The 19,254-nt window shown below is 44.6% G+C and overlaps 1 long non-coding RNA gene across 2 annotated transcripts in view; it reads left to right on the top strand.

The window, feature by feature from the left end:
- Window positions 1-19,254, top strand: part of LOC108099002 — a 259,141-nt gene that overhangs the window by 126,392 nt on the left and 113,495 nt on the right. The window contains exons 1-2 of one of the 2 annotated variants that reach the window (XR_001771896.2): window positions 14,462-14,476; window positions 17,865-17,891. This is a non-coding gene — a long non-coding RNA (uncharacterized LOC108099002). Of the gene's footprint in view, window positions 1-14,461; window positions 14,477-17,864; window positions 17,892-19,254 lie in introns of those variants that run through there. The other variant, XR_001771897.2, reaches the window with a different exon arrangement.

Raw genomic sequence — 19,254 nt, 5'->3', positions numbered from 1 at the left:
CCAGAACCATTAACTTTGTCTATTTTAGTCCGATCCCAAAGTGGCAAAAAATAATTTATTTAAAAGTCGTAAAAAAATTTGGCATTGGAAATTTTCGAGCGTTTTGTGTTTTCGTGCGACGTGCTTTGGAAACTTTTTTGTTTTTAATTTTGTGGTTGTTTGTTATCGCTGTTGTTGCTGTTGCTGTTGCTATTGTTGTTAACGGCCTTCGCTAATGAACAGTTATGCAATGTGCAAAAAAGCCAAAAACAAAAACAAAAGCCCAAACAAGCACATTGCAAAGCAGCGAGCAAAAGAGACAGTCCACAACAACTAAAACAGCCAGCGAAATGAACTGCAAGCCAACTTTTTGAAACTAAAGCCAAAAGATAAATAAACATGGAAGGCACTCGAGCTTCAAGAACCGACTCCGGAGATACCCTGGCTGAGAAATCGTATAATCTCTCTAGGGATTTAAACCCCAACTATCTGCGATAAATTCAATTTCTATTGTACATTGTTTTAATGACTTACGTATGTACGGAAGTGAGATATTACCACTATTGGTTCGGGAAAGGTCTTTCCGATAATGTTGGCCCCAGATCATCCGATAGACAGGGTATCAAAACGAGAGACAAACACTTCGAGGCTATAAAAAGACCGGCTGTAGCCAGTCCGTTACAAGCGAGTGCTTTGAGCAGAAAAGTCGGACTTTGGACCGAGCACGCGAACCTGCCGGATTCCACTGCGGATGTGGATGCGGATTTTCATGGGGGATCTCTCTCGGGGGTTTCTCCGCCTCTCTCTCTCTCTCTCTCTCCGCTGTGGGCTAAAGCAGGACGGGAGATGTATGCACATAGGAAGAGGATCTGCGATCCGAGAAAAAAAAACTCGGCGCGAAACCCAAACAAATTCCATTGCTGATTGTTTGACCCCGTTTTCTAGCAGGTGAAACCATAGAAGAGAATAACCCCCTTTTCCACCTTTTCCACCCTTCCCCCCATTTCCCCCTCTTTTTCCACCCGACTCGACTCCACACGCAGTGGCACGCATATTTGGGTTCGGCTTTACGAGCTCAATTCGCCAGGGGTTGATTGATTCGTTGTTGTCCATGATAAATATCCGAAACGATTTTGTTTATAATAAAATAAAAGTTGAGTCCGACTGGGTTAACCTTTTATGCCGCCACTTCATGCTTTACGACTCACTTTTTATTCATTTCCATGGTTATGGCTGCAGATTATTTACACACTGATGTCTAGTAATTTATTTGGGTTCCTTTTATTGGATTTCTTCATGGGGCTATTTGACTAATGCCTTCAGGAGTTCGATCTAAATAAATTTAATTGTACTTCGAGGTTATGTAATTTATGTAGTTGTAGTTTAAATATGAATTGGTTCAGTATAAAATCCAAAAAGTGGAACTAAGTTTCTGGAATTCTGCTTCTGATATCGCCTCTTTGGGGCATTCAAATAAACATAGATAACACCGAGGTTATCCAATATCCAATACTCTTTCCCCACCCCCACCTGTTTCCACCCATTTTCTTTATTGCGTCGTTTGGTGACAGCGATTACAATCGAAACAGCAAGCACAACAAACGAGAGACTAAAATAAAAGCAGAACCGTTTCAAAATCGAAAAGATTATTTCAATTTAGGGGGACAGTGACAGAGAATAATGTGCGGGGGAGGAAAAGAGACGAGAGCGAGTTCATTCAACTTGGGGGCTGTAAAATACCAGGAGAATCACAGCCGAACTTCTATAACTCAAAGCAAAGACCGTTCAAACGAAATATAAAATGATTTAAAATTTAGTTATAGTTTTCTTGTTAAACTAGTAGTTATTGTTTATTTCGATTCAGTGCGATGGCTGGTACAGTACAGCCCACCTGCGGAAAGTGGAGCAAGAGAAGTACAGTGAACAGGAGGAAGAAGGAAACGCAAAGCATAAGTGCAAACATAAATGGGAAATACACACACAGTTGTTGTGATCAATTTACCATTTACAATTTACAGAGAGCGAGGGCAGGGGACAGAAAGTGGGAAAAACGTACAGTTTACAACAAGAAGAAGCAGTTTGTTACGAAAAGAGTGGGGAGCGGCGCAGAGCCAGCAAAAACAGAGCGAACGATTGAATGCATAACAACAAACGCGAAAAAACTCAGAGAGAGAGACTATTCCAAAGAAACGGTATGGAAACGAGACCGAAGAGTGGATGAACTTAGGTTCCACAGTTCACTCGCGCTCTTATTTTGTTCTCTGCGCTCGCGCATCCCAATGCCAAACTGTACCCGTGTTTCCATTCCATTTCGTTGCCACCCTGCTGACACAAAAACCCCTCTCCCACAACCGCTCTCACTCTCTCGTGTAAAAATCAAAATAAATCGTAAATAATTTTTTTTCGGACCTCGTTTGTTGCTCTTTTGTCTCTTTCTTTCTACTACGCTTCGTTCGCATGAATGGAATGGTGGGGTGTGTGTGTCGGTGTGCAAGGGAGACAGAGAGTGGCATCACTGTAGTAGTATTTTGAGTATTTTTTCCACTAGCTTCTTCTTTCTCTTGGGCTTCTGAAATCCGATAACCAGTGTGCGAGCGAGACAAAAGAATAACAAACAATTATAAACTGAGCGAGTGTATGTGAGTGCGTGTGTGTGAGGAATGGGAATTTCACAACATTCGAACGCCGGCAGCGGCGTTGACCGCGACGCCGACTGCGCCGCGTGCCAATTTCACTTGCAACAACAATTTTCGTTCCCTGTAAAATGTACAATGTGTGGGTGAGCGAGGGGGTCGAAAGACGTGCGCTGGAAGGGGATGGGAAACGAACGTGGAAAAGGTCTCGTAACGAAAGGCGAATAAAAACAAAAACCGAAGGCAAGAAGCAGACGGCAAACTGATGACGCCGTTATCGTTGTTTTTGTTATTATTGTCGTCGTTGTTGTTCTTGTTGCTGCTGTTGTGCAGATTGATTTTTGATGCGTGCGTGAGCAGCTGCATGTATGTATGTATGCTATATGTATCTACAAATGCGTTCAAAATAATAGCAGCTCTTGCAGTTTTTGTCAAGGCAAGCAAATGCTTGAATATTCCCGCGTTTTTTCTAGCAAAAAACTAAATAAAAAAAATTAAACTAAATCAGCTAATCCAACCAATTGACAAAATGAACTAGACATCTACTTCGGCTCGTTGCTATTTCTTTGAACGCAGTTGTAAATGTGCGTATCATTGTTTTTGTTTTCTTTTTTTGGTCAGATAGTGCGTGCCGTGCATCATGTCATTTGGGATCAGATATTGAAAATGCCCCGCTTCTTCTTTCCACTTTAGAGTTTATGTTGTTGGGAAATCTATTTGGCAGCTGAAAACCTCACATGAGGCAGTTTTTTGAGTACCTCGAAGCGGGAAAAACTATTTGTTCAGGCACACTTTCCCAGTGATAAATGAGGAACTAATTTCCATGGAAAAACTTCACATTCTTCAGGGAAATTCCATTTTCGAAAGTTGCTGTTGTTGTTGTCGGAGATATGTTACACTTTTATTCTCTGCCTTAAATATTTTTTCTTTATTTGTTATAAGGTACAACACATAAATTTGTGTATAAATTCTTTTAAATGTTGCCTTTAAAGTTTCTACTTTAAATGAAACGAAACTACATATTTATGTATATAACAAACAAACTTCTAGAACTTCTAGTACCTATGTATGTACATATGTATGTATAACTGTATAACTGGGCCAAGTGATTCACTAAGTTGAGAAAGAAAGATAGCAGACCCCGATCCTATTCGATTGTGAGTGCGGAAGTTCTTTGGACAAATCTCTGGGTTAATCCCTTGATGGATCCAAATCTAATCCCGAAGGCAGGTGGTGAGGACTCCCCATGGGAATCGGGGAGAATCTGGCAAGAAGAAGACTTCAATCAGAGTGCTGGATATCAGATCGTGATCGGTTCGACCGAGTGCTTCCGTGGAGGGAACTTCAAAAGGAGACCGTTCCCGAGAAGGCGGGTTATCGGGAGGGGAGGGGGGTGCAGGTGGAGATGGAGGGGGAGGGGAAGGGGGAGGTGGGTGTTCCGCAGACGGGGGTTACTTTTCCGGCCTCAAGTGCGTACGTGCCACTCGTTGCGTGAGTTTCTTCTTCGGTTTCTGTTTTGTTTCGGTTTGTTTTCCAGTTTCTGTTTCACACGCGGCTCCTCGTTGCATTCTACGCTTTTCGATTTTCGCTTCAGTTTCGACTTCGGATTGTACTGTGTACTCTACCTTAGTTTTTGGATGCGTGTAAACAAAGCGATAACTCAGCTGTCGACAGGCAGCTTGCCGCACTCGTAGGTCCAAATCAAGACTTGGATTTGGACCTACGAGTGCGGCAAGCTGCCTGTCGACAGCTGAGTTATCGCTTTGTTTACACGCATCCAAAAACTAAGGTAGAGTACACAGTACAAAACCATAACCTCTAATGAGAGCCCTAGCATTCGCATCCTTACCTTACATTACATTACCTAATATTTCGTTAAATTAAGCAACAACACACCAGTGAACACTTTAGCTCAACTCGTCAGGGGTTTCTCCCAGTGCAGCGACTCGTCAGGGGTTTCTCCCAGTGCAGCGACTTACCCACTCCCACTTGCGCACTTGCCGACTTCCCGACTGAGTTATTATCTGCGGACGTGTGTGCGTGTTGCGGTGTGGCGGGTTCCACTTGCAGAGCTCCGCTCTAAACGATCGTTTAGTCCCTGGGTTTCCGAGGGTTTCCGAGGGACAGGCATTCACCAGTGACTGTGAACAGGCATTCACCGGTGACTGTGAATGCGAATGAATGGATGTACGAGCAGTTGGGGGAAAAGGGAGGGAGGAGGGGTTCAGAGGGGGTGGCCCCGTGTTATGATTGAATTATGGGACTCGACTGATTTATGGGCCATTGACTCGGGACGCGGCACTGGATGGATGGCTCACTTGAACCTGACGCGGAATATGTCCGGGGAATAAGCAATTGGGGGACAGCTTACGGGTTAATTATGATATGGTGCCCGTGATTCGGGAACAGGTAGTTGGGAACCCAATGGGGATCTTGGTATTGGTGTTGGGTTCTATAAACACAACAGCGATCCATTGGCCAGGAAATAAGTGTCGCCTGATAGGTAATCCCTCCGGAAAGTGACTCCCAATAACTGTGCCACATTTCAATTATGCACTTTCCCAGGCTTTTTTCCGCTGCCGCCAGCTGGTGCCCCTCCCACGCGGAGGCCCAGTTGCTCGGAGTTTCCTGCCTGTGCCCACTCCATCCACAGCTCTGCACTCCACTGGACAACTCCGCACTCCATATATCTCTTGACCACCTGGCCGAGGATTTTATCTCGCCGCCGCTGGAACCCAAGACACTCGAGCACATCGAACAGCGAACGTTTGTCTTTGCCAAAGGCGAAAGTGGTTTCCCGATTCCCGATCCCCCACGCCCCCTCTACGCCCCCCCTGCCAGCGCCTCAGCTGCAGACACTTCGCAGCAACAATTTTGTGGGGCACAATTTATGTGCTCAGCATTTGCATAAAACTAATTTTGCCAAAGCGAAAACTATGACGACAAATGGCTCGCACTGCACTGCAGAAAATTACACCCCAATAATAAGTTGGGTACATGCAAAGGTCTTTCCTTTCCAAACAGTTCTATATAAGCAGTAGTCTGTAAACTATTACTTTTTCTGCCAGTGTAGACCAGCCCGCTCGACTTACATAACTGTCGCCAGCACACCGGAGTCAGTCAGTCAGATAACGCCTGATCTGTTTGCTTTAGACGGTGTCTGCTGTACCGTACCGCCCGCCACGCCACGCCCCTTATCCCTGGAACGCCCCTGCCCCTCCGTTGGCCCCCTTTCTTTTGTGTATTTTTGCGAAAATGGATTAGCGTGGGTTCACACGAGCCGACCAAATGTTTGGCTTTCATAAAATGTGACATGCCCCACCCCCTGCCGCCCGTCCACCGCCATCCGCCTCCTTCTGCCGCCCCTGAGCGCCCAGTTGCTCGGCTATTTGTCCACGTTGGCGTGAATAAATATGAAACGGAGTCTGGCGGAGTCGGAGGAGCAGGAGGAGCAGGGGGAGCAGAGGGAGCAGGAGGAGCAGGAGGCCTGTTTACAAAAGTTCCCGCCAAAAAACGAACACGAAATCTGCAACGCAGCACTGAGTGCGACACTTTTGCCGCTGCACGTGCAACCTCAACAGACCCCCCTGAATCCCCCCTCTCAATCCCCCTGCCACCTCCTCTGCTTCCAGTCTTCGTCTCCTTCGATGTCAAGTTACTGGCGTCGCCACAGGAGAACGGAGAAGTGTTTAATAGAAGGCGCCGGGGGCGGGGAGGCGGTCAGGGGGTCGGCAAGTGGCGCTGAAACCCGAAACCCTGTGACGAGGTTGTCCCGCCCCCTTGGAACCCCCTTAAAAACCCCCCCTTGGATCCCCCGAACTCCGACGGAGCGCAGCTGAATTTGCGCGCGCAAATTGAAAGCGCCAGACAAATGCAAGGTTGCAACTTTTTGCGGCTGAGACTGCGGCAGACTGAGGCTGGAATTGGATTTGCAACAGGAGACTTTGTTTGTTATTGTTACCCGGGTTTTTTCCTCCGCCTTTCTGTGGCGTTTGTTTAGAAAACTTGCGGAAAAGCAGCTCGAACTTTGCTGAGCGATACAGAATTTTTGGGTCACAATCTCGGACGAACATACATACCAGTATGTTGTGTGTTATCTTTGGCAGAAAAACCCAAAGCACTTCTTCGGTCAAGGAAGTTCCCTATCAGAGCGGAAGAGCATCATAATTTAAGTCCATTTCTATTATCTTAGTTGAGCAAATGAAACCATTAACGAGTTAGTATAAAAAAGCCCCTTTGGCATTTGACGTCACAGCATTTTGAAGGGGCTTCCCCAGAATGCTAATCTGGTTCCCACTCCCTGTTAGCCCCTCGAAATGTCGTTTAGAATATTTATTTACTTTTGATTTGAAGCAGGCGACGTGTTCGAGAGGCCAAAACTATAAATTTTGTGGCCTGGCTGCGATTTTGCCTGCTTTCCCTTTTTTTTTGTTTATCCCCCGCCACTTCCTACTTGAATTTGACTGCTCCAAAACGATTTGTTACGCATTTCGTGTCAACTATGAATAAAATATGGCCGAAACCACAAAAGCCACAAGCCGAAAAAAGGCAACACGGAAAGGGAGGAGGAAAATAAGGACAAGGAACCCAATAAAGCACATCGGAAAATAATGCAGAATAACAAAAACTGAAACCGAAACTGAAACAGAGGCAAACTTTTTCAATAGACATTTATCAAAAACGAGGGGAGAATAATTTACATTTTATTAAAAACTTCTGATGTGGGATGTGGCATCTCGGAGGGCGGGGCTCTTCAAATCGGAGCGGATTCAGATTCGGTCAGGGGGATGCAGATTAAAGGGGCAGAAAGGGGATTAAAAGAAGTCGGAGAAGGCAGAAACCTTTCCAATTTCGGAGATGTAACCCAGTTGTCTTAGCCACTCGGAATAACCAAGTTCTGAAATAACCAAGAATGTCATTGTCACGTAAGTTAAGCTGCCCAAAGGAGTCTGCGAACCGCTGTGATTTCTGATTTCTGATTTCATTATTTCCATTCGAACACTTTACCGAAGTCAACTTCCTCCAAGTCTTCTCGGCTTTTCAGCTTTTCTGGGTGGTGTGTGTAGTGTGACATGACAAACGACTCCACCCTCCTCTTTAAACGCCGCCCTTCGCTTCTGAAAGTCCACAAATCACGCAACGAAACCCCGAAAAAACTCCGATCGAAACAAAAGTTTATAAATTTTTTAAAATTGTGAAGAGCTCCTTTTCCCGAAATTGGACAAAAGGGGAGGTTGAGCAGGCGGGTCTGTCACACAGCCTTTTGTGGACACAAAGGCGGCCCACATGTCCGCCCCCCCAACATTCCCACAGCCCATCCTCCACCTCCTTCTCCCTCTACCAGCAATCCCACTCCACTTCCTGCATTTGTACTCCTTCCACGAGGAAAGTCGCCAGCACGGAGAATGAAAACGCATGGGCACAAAATTTCCGTTTCCGCTTCCCGTCGCTGTCAAAGTGGACAGAGGAGGAAGCCACTCCCCCTTGACATGGCCAAGCCCACCCCGGACCATCCTGCATCCCCTCCAAAGATGCGTAAAATGTTTCGGACCCAACTGACAACGCGAAGAATGAAAAGAAAGAAAGAAAGCAAAGCTCGAAGAAAGCAAGATAAAAGCAGGATACTTTGAATGGATTCTTGACTATGCGATACCTATTTCCTCTGAATGTTTTTGAAAAAGGTTTTAAATGCTAATTTGAAAAGTTTGTATTATAAGATTGGTGCCCAAAAGGTATTATGATCAGTTACAATGATCATAAAAAGTAAGGAAGGTTTTCGAGAAGCGGATGCTCGAAGGGTTCTTCAGGGTTTTTTGCAGGGTGTCAAGCGGTGCAAACACCTCAAAAAAGAGTGGAAGCGTGCGACCAAACGCTGGACAAAAGGCGGCGGCGCATGCCGCAAACAGCAGAGGGTGGGTTTTGGGGTGGTAATACGGGGAATACATGGGGAATACATGGGAACATGGGAGGCCAAGGCAGCAGCCATTGTGGCGCACGCCATTCAAGTGCGGAAACGGAAGCGGCGAGTGGAGGGGGATCGAGATGGGGGATGGCAAAGGGGGAGGGGGAGGGGCAGGGGGTAGTGGTGCCGAGGTAGCCACAAGCCAAACACAATAAGCGCTTCATAAACGACATTTTTCACCAGAATGGAAAGCAAACACACTCACAGACGCACAATGCGAAGAATGGCAGCCACTCACACACACACATACACACACACAAACACGCGCAAAGTGATGATGGGATGGGAAAATGATTCACGCACTGAAATTGGGTCAAGTTTGGCTGTGTGCGTGTGTGTGTGTGTGTGCGGTGCGTGTTAAACGATTTCGCAGTTTTTCACTCGAGACACAGACAACAAGCGAAAGCCGGCAGAATCCAGCTGAAGGAGACTGTCTCGTTATCCTGCGAGGAGCTGCGAGGACCCAGTTCTCCAAGTTCCCCAAGCCGGCTTTCCTCTTCAGATCCGCCCCGCCCCGCCCCCTTTCTGCGCCGCCCAGCCTCTTTTGTAGTGCCCCATTGACGCAAGTCGACTGTTTTGTATGCCTGCTCTTCCCACTTAAACTCGTCTGGTGGCTCCTCTTCTCCTCGAAGCCCCAGCCTCGCATCCTCGTAGCCTCGTTCTGCCCCAGCTCCTCATTATTCCGGGGAATCGTGTGAACCTCGTGGTGTTTTCGTAGTTGACACAATTGCAGTTTCTATTCATCACATTACAATACCCTCAATATTACGATAGTATGTGCATTTAAACATTACGAATTTACGTGAATTTAACAGGAAACTCGTATTTACTGCCCTTGAAATATCCCCATATGAGCATAATCTTTCGGGGTTCTATTTTCGTGTTCACTTACACCCCGAAAATAAATTGTTTATTGAAGTGAACTTGAGAGGAAAATTGCTTTATATTAAATACCCGGCCGAAAAAAGCCAAATTCAATTAAATCACAATTCACAGAAGAAGAGCCTTAAGTGCTCCGTGGTTTGGGTTTTCTGGGTGGGGAAATGGGAAAATGGAGCAGGGGAAATGGGGGAGGGTGTCTCGTTCGGAGGAGCTCTCGTTCTCGTTCTCCACCTTACCCAGATTCCCAGTTTCGCAGTTCCCCTGGCTTAAGTGCCTCTGTCACTGGCTTGGTCTTCGATTGCCCCTCGGGGTTTATCCATCCATCCATCCAACCTTCCATCCATCCATCCATCCATCCATCCAAGCATCCACTTCCTCCACCTCGCACTCGTTCAGAAGCCTTCCGTCATTTGCCCTGTCCTATCGCACTCAAACTAATTGCAGTGGCTTTAGGAAGGGAAACAGGAAGGGAGGTTGGGCGACTTGTAATTGATAAATGCTCGAAAGTGTTGCTCAATTAACTGGCCACGAGTACAAAAAGTCCTCAGGTGTCAGGAGCTCTGATTGAAACACAAACGAATTTCCCACGGGAGGATGGAAAGCATTTCTCGATTTGTATAAAGTCGAGGGGTTTTGATTACGAATTCCAGCTTTAACCTTACCAATGGCTGAATAGATCTTGATCAAATATGATAGAAGTATAACTCCAGAATGACTATGAGGTTCGGCAATCTGTTGTGTTATCTCTGGAGCACAGTTGACTGGTCCAAGTCAAGAGACTTTGGCCATATCTCTGGCATCTGATGGTGATTTCCTCGCTGCTGGGTAAATGTTTTTCAATGCAAATAGAAGATAAACCGTTGCGTCTGCGGAGCGACCTCAACTTCAACTTGTTGAGCTAACCCCGCCATCCACTCAGCCACTCAAATACCTCCGGACACCGAACACCGAACTCTGAATCCCAAATAGCAGACATCAGATACCCACCCTCCGCCGCATGACGATGCACTTTAGACGCACAAAAATCTAAACGTAAATCAAGATAGCACAATCGCAGCTCTGAAAACACAACCGAGCTGCAAGGATGGAGGAGCAGAGGGGAGATCTATCCCCTTGCCACCAGCCACCGTAAAGCGTTTTTATGACGTGCATTTGTTCAAAGCCCCGGCCAAACAAAAAGTCAACTTTTGTAATCTTTATGGCAGATAATGTCAAATCCATCCGTCTGAGTTGGCCGAGGAATGCCGTGCAGCGCAGCGGCATCCCCAACCACTCACTTCAGATAACTTATCGTTGGCCCAGTCCGACAAATTGTTTGGGTCATTGGAGTTGATTATTGACACTTTCGTAATCACACTTTCCACGTTATTGTCACATTCTTAAAGTTTTTCTCAATGAACTTATGTCTACACTTACCGAAATTATTTTCAGGCGGAGATAGATAGAATTTTGAAGTTATGCCGGTCCTATGCAATAATAATATGCAAAGGAAAAGTAATCTATAGGTATATATATAAAAGCAAGTTGTGTTAGTTACACCACTTATAACTTAAGAACGGCTGAACAGATTTGGCTGAAAATTGGTAGGAAGGTAGCTTAGAGCCCGGAATAGGACTTAGGGTACTTTTTATTCCGTTCGACATACCAAAAATCGCATATAAACTGAGTTATTACCTCATCACACTGACAAGCACACTATCATAGCATTTTAACTCAATTTTTTTGAAGTGAATTAAAGTTATTGGTGATTTTGGTGAATTGAAGTGAAGTGAAGTTTTTCGTGCTTTTTGTGAATTGAAGTGAAGGGAAGTTTAATTAATAATGCCGCGACCAAGACGATCGAATCTTTCCCGACAAAGCCGTAATGCAAGAAGAATACGAAATACTGCAAATGGAAGGTCTGAAGAAGAACAAAACATTGAACGTGAACAGAACCGCGTTAGTATGGGTCGACTTCGTGCTTCTCAATCAGCAGAGCAAAGAGAGGCAATCCGTAATACGGCTCGGTTGACAATGCAGAATCGTCGAGCTTACAACAGAGGTCAAGAAATAGATCATTTGCGACGCAGAAGAAATTTATCAAGTGCTGATTTGAATCGAGCAGCGTTTCAATACGATTGCATCACTGATTACAGCTTGCATCCTAGCGTTTGCATTGGGCAAATGGACGTTGTTTGCGAGTATTGCGGTGCACTGAAGTTTTCCGGAGAAACGCCTGGATTATGCTGCTTTAATGGTAAAGTTAAATTGCCATTGTTGACTCCGCCACCTGAGCCATTGTTTTCGTTGCTTTGTGGTGAAACACAAGAATCACGCCACTTTCTTGCAAATACCCGAAAATACAATGGTTGTTTCCAAATGACGTCATTTGGGGCAGATATTATCGAAGAACGAGGATTTAATCCGACATTTAAGGTTTTTTTTTTTTGTTTGTATTACATAGAATATAGTTAAAGAATAACTTACTTTATCTTAGATACAAGGGCAGATTCACCATCGAATTGGATCATTACTACCTTTCGAAGATACACAAAAAAAATTTTTACAAATATATTTCATGGGCAACATGGAAGAACAACTTGATCGACGTCTAGCTATCAATGAAGGGATGAAGCGAGCAATTCTTCAAGACATGCAGTGTCTGCTTCATGAACATCATGCGATGGTCAGGTTGTTTAAGAGTGCTTTAGAGCGCATGCCAAATGATGACTATAAAGTTGTCATAAAAGCAGATAAACGACCATCTGGAACACACGAAAGGACATTTAATGCTCCAACAATAGACGAAGTCGCCATCCTGATTGTGAACAATTTGATGAATGAGGAGATACATTATCGGGTTTTACTCTTGATCGAAGATAATATATGTGTTACCTCATGTGCGGTAATATATTAATCAGGTTAGAATGCCAGCGCCAAATCGTGAAATGAATGAGGCATTAATCGAGAATTAGAACGGGAACGTGAATATGATCACCAGGAATTAAATTTATTAGTTCAAGCGAATGTACCCCTGTTGAATTCCCAACAGAAGAAAGTTTATAATACTTTAATGAAGGCAATCGATGAAGAAAATGGTGGTTTTTATTTCCTAGATGCCCCTGGTGGTACTGACAAGACATTCCTCATGTCATTAGCTTTAGCAACTGTTCGGGCGAGATCCAACATAGCTGTTGCAGTTGCTTCTTTGGGAATAGCAGCCATATTGTTAGAAGGATGCCAAACGGCTCATTCAGCATTAAAATTACCGTTAAATCTTCAAATTATTGAGAAACCAACGTGTAATATTGCAAAACACTCGGAAATGGCCAAAGTTTTAATGGTATCGAAATAAAATTTTTCGTTTTCATATATAAAACAAAAAAAAATTTTCTTTATCTTTTAAACACCAAACGAAGTTTTACCTAAAACTATCGCCATCTGGTGGCGGAACGGAGTTCGCTGGGCTTACTAGTAAGTAATAAGGCTTACACCAAAAGTCCTTTTTTTGCTTGTTTATATTTCCATACCAATTCGAATGATCGTCTATTTGTCAGCTCTTTGGCATGGACTGGATGGACATCCCACGTGGATGATGTAGCACTCAGCTTTTGGACACCTGAGATCCGTGTGTAGGAGGAAGAGCCAAATATCGCATACTTATCAACTTTCGCCATGTTGTGTCGGGTGTGCGGTTTTTTTTGTGCGAAGAAAATTTACGTTTTTCGTGGTAATACCGTTGATCGCAATAAGGAAAGTAGTGAAAAGTGTAGATAAAAGTGCGGGGAACGCGTGAAATATGGAGTTTCATGAAAGCACTCCTTGTTAATGCCAATTTTGTAACATTTTATTTTTGCATTTTGACTGCCATTTTTGTTACCAATACCATTGCATCATCTACGCGTGTGGTCTTGTGTGTGTGAAAAAGAGGGACTAAGAATGCGTGACGTAGCACTCAGCTCTTGGACACTTGAGATCCGTGTGTAGGAGGAAGGAGCAAAATATCGAATATCTATCAACTTTCGCCATGTTGCGCCGGGTGTGCGGCTTTTTTTTTGAGTGAAGAAAATTTACGTTTTTCATGGTAATACCGTTGATTGCAATAAGGAAATGTGGTAAAAAGTGTAGATAAAAGTGCGGGAAACGCGTGGAATATGGAGTTTCATGAAAGCACTCCTTGTTAATGCCAATTTTTTAACATTTTATTTACGCATTTTGGCTGATGCTACCAATACCATTGCAGCAGCTACGCGTGTGGTCTTGTGTGTGTGAAATAGAAGAAGGACTAAGAATGCGTGATGTAGCACTCAGCTCTTGGACACCTGTGATCCGTGTGTAGGAGGAAGGAGCAAAATATCGAATATCTATCAACTTTCGCCATGTTGCGCCGGGTGTGCGGCTTTTTTTTTGAGTGAAGAAAATTTACGTTTTTCATGGTAATACCGTTGATTGCAATAAGGAAATGTGGTAAAAAGTGTAGATAAAAGTGCGGGAAACGCGTGGAATATGGAGTTTCATGAAAGCACTCCTTGTTAATGCCAATTTCGTAACATTTTATTTTCGCATTTTGCCTGATGCTACCAATACCATTGCAGCAGCTCCGCGTGTGGTCGTGTGTGTGTGAAAAAGAAGTGGGCTCAGAATGGATGATGTAGCACTCAGCTCTTGGACACTTGAGATCCGTGTGTAGGAGGAAGGCAAAAAATCGAATATCTATCAACTTTCGCCATTTTGCGCCGGGTGTGCGGCTTTTTTTTTTTGAGTGAAGAAATTTTTTGTTTTTTGTGGTAATACCGTTGATTGCAATAAGGAAATGTGGTTATAAGTGAAGATAAAAGTGCGGGAAACGCGTGGAATATGGAGCTTCAGGAAAACATTCCTTGTTAATGCCTACTTTGTCATATTTTATTTTCGCATTTTGGCTGATGCTACCAATACCATACGCGTGTGTACTTGTGTGTGTGTGAAAAAGAAGATGGACTCAGAATGAAACACCGAAAGGGTGGTAAAGACGGAACTTGAAAACTTGCAACAGCTACAGGTAAACAAAACAAAAAGAAAATCACAACATTAATTAAATCGGATTAATTAAATTAAATAAATTTAAATGAGAGTTTAAAACTGAAAATTAAAAACCAAATAGCCCTTCTTAGGATTCAATTTAATAGTGCTCTAAATAAAGCAGTAGACCAGTTTTGTATTACTTTCCGAGTTCTTTAAAGTTTCTCCCCAAAGCGACGAACTTTAAGCGCAGCACAATCAACATGTGCACAAAGCCGCAGGACAGGCCGCCCATCAAGGATATGTGGGAGTGGTCCTTGTGTTTGTGTAAACTTCGCATTCAATTGAAACCAGCGGACACGAAGTGGAGGGGAAAACGATCCCCGAACCCCGAACACCGAACGTTGGCAACGCAACTTTGTGTGCAATGAATTTTTTAAAGCTCAATTTTAATCAATAGCTTAATGCTTTATTTATAAACAAACAATTTAAGCGGCGTGTCCCCACACATGGCCAGTCCCCTTCCGCCTCTCGAGCAACATGTTCTGCTGTCATAATCAGCAGCAATGGGGTGAGAAGGGGGTGTGCGGGGGAAGGACGAAAGACGAAGGTTGAGAGCCTGCCAAAAGGGGCTGAGCCCAGCAGCAGAGAAAGGGGGTATCTGGCCCCATGTGTAAAACAAAGGCAAGGACACGGCCAACAAAGCAGGCCAGGATCCCAGAACATTACCCACACTCGCGAAAAAGCCTATGAATATTTAATGCTTGGGAAATACCTATAACGTTTGAATAAAAACTAATATAATGTCATACGGATATAAAGAGGTCAGAGAGGCCCTTTCGCCGATTTGAATTAAATTTTTTTCCCCTTTTTTAAACTAAAGCTGAAAATTTCAAATGCTTTCATTTGAATCATTAAAAATTACTTAATTAACTCGAGGTGGGGGTCATTTTTTAAAGTGCCAAAACTGTGGTATTAAACTCGCCTTAACCGTGTAAAACTTTTACATAATCGGCTGGCATAAGCATTTCAATAAAATTTGCATAACGAGCCTCGAGTGTGCTCCCCCCAAAAGACCCCTTCCCCAAAGGCCTACGTCCATGGCAGCTGATGTTGTTGGTCTGAAAATGAAACAGAAACAGGAAGGAGCTGCGAAAAAAGGAAAATCGGCAAATGTCAAACTGATTTTCGGTGTCCGAGACTGAAAAATCTTTTGCATTCTGCGAGTTTCTCTGAACGCCGGACAACATTTTCCGGCAGTTGAAAGAGCAATGGGGAAGTACGCCACACCCACACAACCACCGCCCACATATGAGGTGCAAGGGGAGATTGCCAGGAAGAGCAAGAGAGAAAAGAGAGAGAGAGACAGAGAGAACTGGCTTGAATTCTTCGGGCATTTTCATTAATCGAAAAGTTCGCGCCAAAGTTCTCCATGTTTTTGTGGCAAGCAAATGCAGTGCTACAGTAAATTATGGAAAATAAACCCCATTTTTATAAAAGCTTGCATGCTTACATACATTTTCTTAAGGATTTTCCCATTTCATCAATTTTTTCTTTAAATAAATCTCTTCAAAGCGCTGTTGTTTTTCTTGCTGCCGAGTTTTTCCTGTAGAGGCTGCCGCACAAACAACAACAGGGACCCACCCAATCGATATTTATTCCCACTTCCCACTACGAATCCCCCTTCCCTCGTCCAGCTTCCACTTCGACTCTTCGGCTCTCTCTTCGGGAGCCACCCACCGCCCAGCGTCCTTTATTCAGTCTGCGGTAGGCATGTAACACAACCTCCCGTTTGTGTGCTGCTCCTGCGAATGCGATTGTTGTTGCTGCTGCTCCTGAGCGCCGTACACTGAAAATCCCGGACGGGGCCATGTAACTCGTAACCCGTGAACCGCCCTGCGAGGTTGGGACGGAGCAGGGTGTACGGTATAGGGGTTAACACGGTTAGGGAGTGTACGCTGCTCCAGTTGCAGCCTTGCTGGGGCGGGCGGTGCGGAATGAGAATGAGAATGAGTTTTGGGATAGGCCCGGTACAGTCTGTGCTAATGTAATTACTCAAACGGTAATTTGTTGTGATTCAAAGCGGATGCCGAGGGGGTTGTGCTTTTAAATATGACGATACAGCACTTCCCTCTCCAAACGCTCTATTAAATATTATTATTTATTTGTGTAACTTCGTGCAATCACTTCTTGATGCTGAATAATATTTTTGTACGAGTAGAAATACCGTGTTGCCCCTGAAAGCAGACATCCTTCCAATGCATGATATCCTGGTACAATTTGAGGTTGTCCTAAATTATTTCATTGCCTCCCAACCGAAATGTTCTTATTAGGGACATTCTCTGCATTATGCCGTCCCACTTGGGCGCTCCCTCTGCAGTGTCTTAGTTGTCGAGCAAACAACAGCGTAATTACACCGGTTTTATTACCTATTGATAAGCAGTGCCAATCTGGGCCAGTATTCTGTCGCTCCCTCTGCCATCCCATCACTTTTCAATATTTTCCCAAGCCTTTCGAATTTCCAGCGAAATCGTTCACCTTTTCGAACTCCCGCCAGACTTTGGATTCCCAATCGATTTGAACTTATCGATTCCGCAAATATGAACCAGGCACCAAGAAGTCGCGCCCAAGTGGATTCGCGTAGCGCCCAAGTGGGATTCATTCATGAGGAGTGGGCATTTCGCAGTTCTCAGTTCGCAGTTTGCGATTTGTGATTCCCAGTTTTCGCAGCTCGCCTGCGGGAAGTTGTAATATCGCCACCTTTTCGGTCTCTGAGCGCCGTTGACTTCGAACGCTTATCTTGTAATTACGGCGGGGGATGGGGCGGGGTCCAGGTACAGATTTCGAAGGCCCCCTTCTCCGGCGAAGGAGAACGGGAAACGAGAACGGGGGTCCTGAAAAGCGGAGAGAGCCAGAGAGCTTTGGCGGCGAGCCGAAATGCCAAATGGAATTCGGATGCAAAGGATGGGATGCGAAAGCCTTTTCGACAGCCTCACCAACTGCCAACAACCGAGTGCAATGCCCTGCTTAAAACTCACACAGATACTAACCCACACACTCGCCCAGTCGCAGGACGCACACTCACACACACACACACAGGGGCAGAGGCACAGGGACTCTCGTCGCGTCTGTGCGCCTGTCTTGGTAGCCGTACTTATCGGCAAGCCCGAAATTTCAACCCCCAAAAAGCCAAGCGCACATCCAACATCCAAAAAAAGCCAGCCAACGATTTTCGCAGCAAAGTGGGAATGCTGCATAACGCAAGGGATATCGAAGAAGTTGATATCCTTTACCTAAATATTATTTATATGTTTAAATCGCAGGGTATAAGCCTTTTATTTTGATTAATTGAGTGTGATAATGTTTTTAAAATACTTTCCTTTTATTACACTTTTAATTAAACTGATTTAAATTTTTTTACATTTCAGATAACAACTATTTGTAGCTCAAAATCGGTGAGTCAATTCGCTTTTGTTACTTTATTTTTACATTATAACATATTAGCTTTATAAATTTTCTTTGGTTACAACATTTTAAATTCACTTATTTTTTACATTTTTGGATATCTGTCTAAAATTTCAGAGAGACTCTTAATAGCATTTTTAACTTTAAAATAATTTTCCAGCTTAAATGGTGTATACTATAATCCATTCTCTTTTCCTATTTTTATATTTTGTATCAAATGTGAAACCCTGTTGGCTATTACACTCCCGAAGCGGTTTCTGAAGAATGCTGGGTGCATCTTAGTCCTCCGATCGAAACCCCTAGCTCCCAAACTAAATGCAGGGTAGGAAAGCACCGAAAATTCCAGACAACTAAAAGCTTTCATGAGAAACTAACGAAGGCAAACGGCAGAAGTGGGTGGGGATTGTGGGTGGGGAACGGGCGTCAGTGGGAGCTGGCAGATGATTAGGGCAGATGTCGTTTTTCGTGAGGGGGTGGTGTGGGCCAACCCCCAGCTCACAGCACACAGCAGCCACTATCGCAGCCCCTCCGACTCACGATACCATATACTACGAGTATATCCCCCCGCTGCTGCCATTCTGCAGCAGACGTCTTTATGGCCGTCGCCGCTGTTGTTTTCCACGCTCGTTGACGACTGTACTTTGGTCGCCTGTTCCTGCCGGCGGCTCCTTCCTACTCCTGGCTGCTCCTGGTCCTGCGGTCCTCCTGTTCCATTTTTGCGACCCGGCCACACCCCAATGGCGGACTGCTCGAGATTAATGCCGGAGCGCCCGGCTCCTCCATAACAATTGATTTCTTTATTTATTCATGCGACACCCGGCCAGCTCCATCCGCGCATCCTCGCATCCTTTGGCTCGTTGACTCCGTCTTAACGGAGTTTTATTGCTTTCGGATTGTAGTCAATAGGTGTACTTGTCTATGCCGTGAGGAGTGGGTGGCAGGTGGCAAGTGGCAGGTGGTAGGCACAAAGGGGACTTGTTGTCATGGCTGTTAATCCCTCACCCAGACGGGCGGCGAGTGGGCCAAACTCCACTTCAGGGTCAATAACATCCCGGCGAATTGTAATTAACAAAGGAAATAAGTTATTCCAGCACTCGAGTGGTTTTCCACTTGGCGCTAAACTTGAAAAACTTGTGAAATGATTTCGAAGAATTTCCCAGACTTTTGTTGTGTTTGCATGTAAAAAATCTAGGAAAATTACAGATGAAGGGAGCTGGGCTACAGGAGTAATAATTATCTGAAAAGAAAAGCCTACGAAAATATTTTAACGAATTTTTCGGGAAGTTTGCAACTCTTTGGCAGAAACTTTGGTTCCTTTTTCACCGTTCCTTGGGCCGAAAAAAAATTCGAAAA

Source organism: Drosophila ficusphila, unplaced genomic scaffold, assembly GCF_018152265.1.
Source record: "Drosophila ficusphila isolate 14025-0441.05 unplaced genomic scaffold, ASM1815226v1 contig_288, whole genome shotgun sequence".
NCBI lineage: Eukaryota > Metazoa > Arthropoda > Insecta > Diptera > Drosophilidae > Drosophila > Drosophila ficusphila.
This window is presented reverse-complemented; position numbering and strand designations above follow the sequence as displayed.